Source organism: Hyposmocoma kahamanoa, unplaced genomic scaffold (assembly GCF_003589595.1).
Source record: "Hyposmocoma kahamanoa isolate Upper Pololo Valley unplaced genomic scaffold, ASM358959v1 93, whole genome shotgun sequence".
NCBI classification, from domain to species: Eukaryota; Metazoa; Arthropoda; class Insecta; order Lepidoptera; family Cosmopterigidae; genus Hyposmocoma; species Hyposmocoma kahamanoa.
In genome coordinates, this window is record NW_020654810.1 from 12,010,572 (window position 1) to 12,016,571 (window position 6,000).

The following is a 6,000-nucleotide window of genomic DNA, read 5'->3' on the forward strand; positions in this document are numbered from 1 at the left end:
CACAAACGTAAGCTATAATATATTTAAAAGAATTTCAACAATTTATTCGTTTTACACTGAAATAAAAAACATTTTAATGGATTTTTAAAGTTTTTAAAGATGATAAAATGTTACGGATTTATAAGTTTCGTCGCAGTGACCAGTGTCGTTGACGACCGGTAAGAAGAGATTTGAAAAGTTTTTGTATAACATCTTTTCAGCATAATGCACGAAGTTATTACATTAACGCCCGTAATGACTCGACGAAGTTTGGATCAAATTCATGTTGAGTGAGTTACGTGAGAACAAACGTAAAACAAGAAAAAAACAAAATTAAATGTATTTTTCATCACACTTGCTCATAAACAGTGCCATGTGCTGTAATGTGCTGAATTACGCCCACGGGCTTTGTCATTACATTACCGTCTTTATAGTTACTCCCAACGCAGACTCAGAATATATTATAGGTAGGTATTATAGTGAAGTACATTATCTTCGGGCGAAACATGCTTGAACTTATATGTACATATATTACTGTGTTATCATGACTACCATGTTTTATGCAAATAAACGATTTGATTGATTGATTGATTGAGTGAGAGACAGTTTCTACATGTTCAATAACAGTCACACGCCTATAACTATAATTTTGATTTCTTTGAATACGTGCAGTCCAAATTTCACAACTGCCTCGAATTGAAACAGGAAAGCAAATATTATATAGTTTCTGTGCGAAAAACTCAATAGTACCACGTGCACAGCGGAAATTGCTTCTTCATGTGATCACTGAAATATTGAGGCAGACGTATTTCATTTACTTTCATTCTGGTATGACCTACGGTACCGCAAAGTGGACTAAGTAACTCAATTGAGTCAAACAGGGTAGCTGTTCTCCAAAAACGTTCACTTGGAATCACATTAAACATTTATTTATTATTAAGGAATACATATTCCAAATAACAGTACTTATCTTAAATAATATAGACCAAAATAGTCATCTACAATGATATAAATTGTTGAAGCCTTTTAAACAAACAGAACAAAACAAATTTTGTCACTACTAAGGCACTCTACGACATTCTAAACACCCTAGACTATAGACACTTCGCAAATCGCAAGATTTTAAATTTTAATTAAAGTTGATGATAACTTATTTGTCGTGATATTACATATAATAATATCAGTAATATACATTTATATAGTATATAATATTAATATTTCGCATGCATATAATTATATCTATAAAGCATATAGAAAACATGTACCGATTATGTAAGGTGTAATCAAAAACATTACAAAAGGTATATATGTTACGTATCTATTACAGACTTAACATTTTTTAAGAAGCCTTCTTTCCTACCAATTAAAGGTTCGATTTCACTAAAGTGCACATTATAACTGTTGATAATTCGTGACAACACTGCATTCTTCCCATAGTTAGTAGAATGGGTCAGGACGAGGAATAAGGGCGTGTGACGAGCATAATATGTTCAGTTTTGAAGAAACCTTTTTTGCTTAAAAATACAACATCTCATATACAACATATGAGAACGAATTCACAATATATTTACGAACTTTGAACATCGTCGAGTAGTCCGCGATACTACGCACATCTATCCGCAAAAGAAAAGTAACAATGCACGACAATTTGAAAAATATGACTTGCTGGACAGTAGCTTTCTCTTGAGCACGTCAACTCTCCCGGTTTTGTGCCGCCCGCATCCAGCCGCTGCCGTCCATCTTGCCGCAGGGCGTTCTACTCTACGTTTTTCTTGACGGGTTCGCCACTCTAGAACAACAACTCCATCAACCATCAGCCCTCCTGTAGACATATAATTTTAAATTTCACATTTAAACTTTTAATATTCTGATATAAATTTGTTTACTATATTAAGTGACAGGACACTTCAAAACCGGAACGCAGTAATATTCACATTACTTCTTGGCGGCAGAAATAGGTAAGATGGCAGTACTACCCTGGACGAACTCTTTCACAAGGAGCTCTAATGCTACCATAATATGATATAAATAATTCCTTCTATTCATTATTAACTTCGATGATAGAGTTGCGACAAAAAAAAAATTGGGTGTCTATTATTCCGTTTTGAGAAGTATAAACCGTAAAAATATGGATAATAAATAAATAAATAAATAGGAAATACGCGGTCGGAAGCAATTTACGGGTAAATTGAGGGAAAAGCAGATAAGGTAGTTACGTGAATAAACATTTCCTGAAAATAGTAGGCTCGCAATTACAGGGGCCATGTTTGTTTTTAGGTGATTTTTTTGGCAAAGTAACAAGGATACTGCGTTTGATAGCTCTAACAATTATTACCAATGTACTAAACAGAAGTGACTACAATTTTGATACAAATTTTAAACGTGCAACAACGTTAGGCAAACATAGTGACGTTAGACAATTAAGTAGTTCTAGAAATGGTCTGATATTATGGACGTTACACCGTTGCCTAGAGAACGTCCTACATCACCTTCTTTAGGCATCATAGAAACCAAATTTCATCACATACACTTACCATATAGATAGCCAGATCTAACGGCACGGAGAGAAGGATCATTAAAAAATTAAAATTTAGAATTGAGTAGATACGTATGTTCCTTCAAAATGCCACTGTCTAAGGCTTTGTAATATTATATTTATTTACTTTCTTGAGAGTACCTCCTTTATAGTACCTACTATAAAGGAGGGGTAATTTTTTGTGTCATTGATTGTGCCGTGGACGTTTATTTTATCGTTGATCGACTGTCGTGTCTAGCTGTTCCCACTAGATCGTGACGACAACTTATCGGCTCACGGCAGCCGCCTTGTCGTTTGCGCGACAGAATCGTTTGAAGCTGCGATTTTCTGTCGTCACATTTTGTCCTGACGTTTTATTTATCGTTGGACGACAGTCGTTCTAGCTCTTTCCATTGTCAGGACAGTCTGTCATAGTAATGTCAAAAAAATAGTGAACAACAGTAAATCGCGTTGTTGTATATGTGAACGAATTCATTAGTCAAATATACAAGCCACGACACTTTAAACTGCACGACTATCTATCGTCACGACATAATAGGAACGCGCCATTAGCCTTCAAAACCGAAAAGCATTAATGCTCATATTACTGCTTAGCGGTAAAACATGGCGTATAACTATCTCTTTATAGGAGATCCGTGCCCGGCAGTGGGACATAAAAAGGGTCGACGATAGTGTTCCTATATACATATATATTACAAATGGTTCTCTCTATAAGTTCCATTTTGTTTAAAACGAATCTTAATTTTATTTTGTGTCACGTTCCGCGGTATCACGTAAATTCGAAGCTTGAGGCACAATTTCTATTTGAAATTTATGAAACCTACGTGTCTATATTACGTCAACTCGACTTTCGGTCGTGTCTGCGAGATCGAAGACCGGATTAAATCTTAAACTTTGACCTAAGAGCGGGTTGAAAGTTTCAATATCATCCTAAAATATATCGTTATATTGAAGGTTGATATTTTTGCAATAGCTGTTGTTGACATGGAGTGCATTTTAAACAAATATAAATTAATTGAGGTAATATGTACTACGAACTATAGAAGACATTCCACGTGCCGCCGATATCCCGCGTAATTGTGGCTACGTAGCCGGACTTCAACCTTGCCAAAAAAAAATCTGCCTAAAATATGCTTAGGTGCGTTTTAAAGTAAGGCACAGATAATTTAAAAAATGCTACGAATAATTTTTCATAGGTAAATATGAAGTTAAGTAATTATGAAACATTTTAATTTATGAAATAAATAAATAAATTTTTGATGTAATAATTCAAGAAAATATTTTATTAACGAAATGCATATGTACAAATATTGCATCATAATTGGCTATCATATGGAATGTGCAGGTATAGGTATTTAGTAGCAAAAGAGCTCCTTGTGGAAGAGTTCGTCCAGGGAAGTACTGCCACCTTACCTATTTCTGCTGCCAAGTAGTAATGTCACCATTACTGTGTTCCGGTTTTGAAGGGTAAGGGTGCTGGTGAAGTTACAGGCACATGGGACTTGTCAACTTATGTCTTAGGGTGACGGGTGCCCCTCAGATCTTTGCGATATAAAGCTCTGAGTGGCACTGCAACCGTTATGGACAGGCGTGTAGCTTACCATCAGGCGCACGACTTATTCGTCCCGTCACTTGATATTATAAAAAAAAAATAGCTAGAAATAGCTTAATAGTAGTAGTTACAATCGATATAGAAGCAGATATTATTAATGCTACATTTTTTACATTATTTGTCGCGAATCACGCGATAATGTCATTTAGTGAGTAAACGACATTTACCCATTTTCATATAGTGATAACACTGCTTTGCCTTTGCTAACTTGTTATTTTGGCACTATCGAGACGGTAGTAACGTTAGCAACAAAGGCTGCAACCGAGTGCACTTCAGTTTCCTTAAAACTAAAGATATGGCTGTATAAGTGAATGTACACTAAAAGACAAACAACTGGTAAGTCCCGCTGCCCTGCTCCTTCTCCTCGTATGTCGCGCGCGATTTTTCTTCAAGATAGCTTCAAATTCAAATTATTTATTGCATTCATGTTGTTACATAGGTCTTAAGTTAGATAGTACCGATCAAACATGAACCCTGTAAGGGCATAGCAATGTCAATCTCAAGTACGTAGTACATATTACCTCAATGTACAAATTACGATTTGTCTAAGGCTGTAGCTAAACATCATTTCTCTTCATATATACATACGTGCATATATGGATACATTTATGTAATTTTTGTCCACCTGTAGTAACAATCTTGTCATATATTTTTTATATCTCCAACAGACAAAAATAGATACAACATTCATAGACAACGGGTACTTCATATTAATTTGTACTAAACGTGTTTTTATTATCAGTAAGTACTCACACTTCCATATATAAACATCTAATAAATAGCGTCTACTTTGGTTATTAATGTAATTTTGAAAAGCCGCACGGTGAAATATGATCTCTTAAGAGCGAGGGCTATTAGGGGTTTTAGCATAACTTCAATTTCGTCGCACATTGCCAAGTCTCTAAATGTTGACGTAACATTGACTGATACACAGGGTGCTATCATAGACATTAGACAATAACACATACGTTGCTCTGATCCCAAAGTAAGTAACTAAAGCACTTGTGTTATGGAAACCGGAAACAACTACGGTATCACAAACACCCAGACCCGACACAATATAGAAAGATGGTTTTTCCTCATTGACCCGGCCGACGATAGAACCCGGGACCTCAGAGATGGCGACACCATGAAAACCGGTGTGCATGCCACTGGATCAGTTGAATTTAATTAATTAAGTTTACTTCTTAATTCTTTAGAAAGAATAAGAGAAAAGCTGATCTCTTTTTTGTTTTCCTTTTTATAAAGCATAAATAGGGTACAAGTATAAATAGATTAGAATGTAACCGAATACAAGATTTATATGTAATTTACATTTCACTAAATGTAATTTACATATAAAATAATAATAGTTTACGTGACTGTTACATAATGAAAGGCATTAAAACACGAGTGCGGGTTTATTCATAAAAGCATCACACGAGTGTTTTAATGCCTAATTATGTACAGTTAATACACTGTTTTATCTATACACATATTATAAGCTCTCTATGATGTGTTCAGGAACCGCATGTTACGACTGGCGAAATGGTGGCAAATAAAAACTTTTCTCACGCATGTCCTACAACCGTTGTTTTTATTTAATTCATAGAAAAACCAGAGTCAGCCCCAACTATCGTATCGTTCCATATCAAGTAACGTGTGAAATTTGTCAAAATTGTTTGCTATTGACGTTTCATTTCGAATAAAACTTCATCTCGACTGATGAATTGAGGTCGAATAAAATTGTTTTGTTTTTCAGAGATGTTCGAAATTTGAATGTAATATTAGGGGTTAAAGTATGAAATTGCCGTTTTATTGCAATAGGTTCTTTGAATTTTCATAGGATCTTCATGGTTTGAGGTTTTCGAATGAAACTTTTTTCAAATGGTTT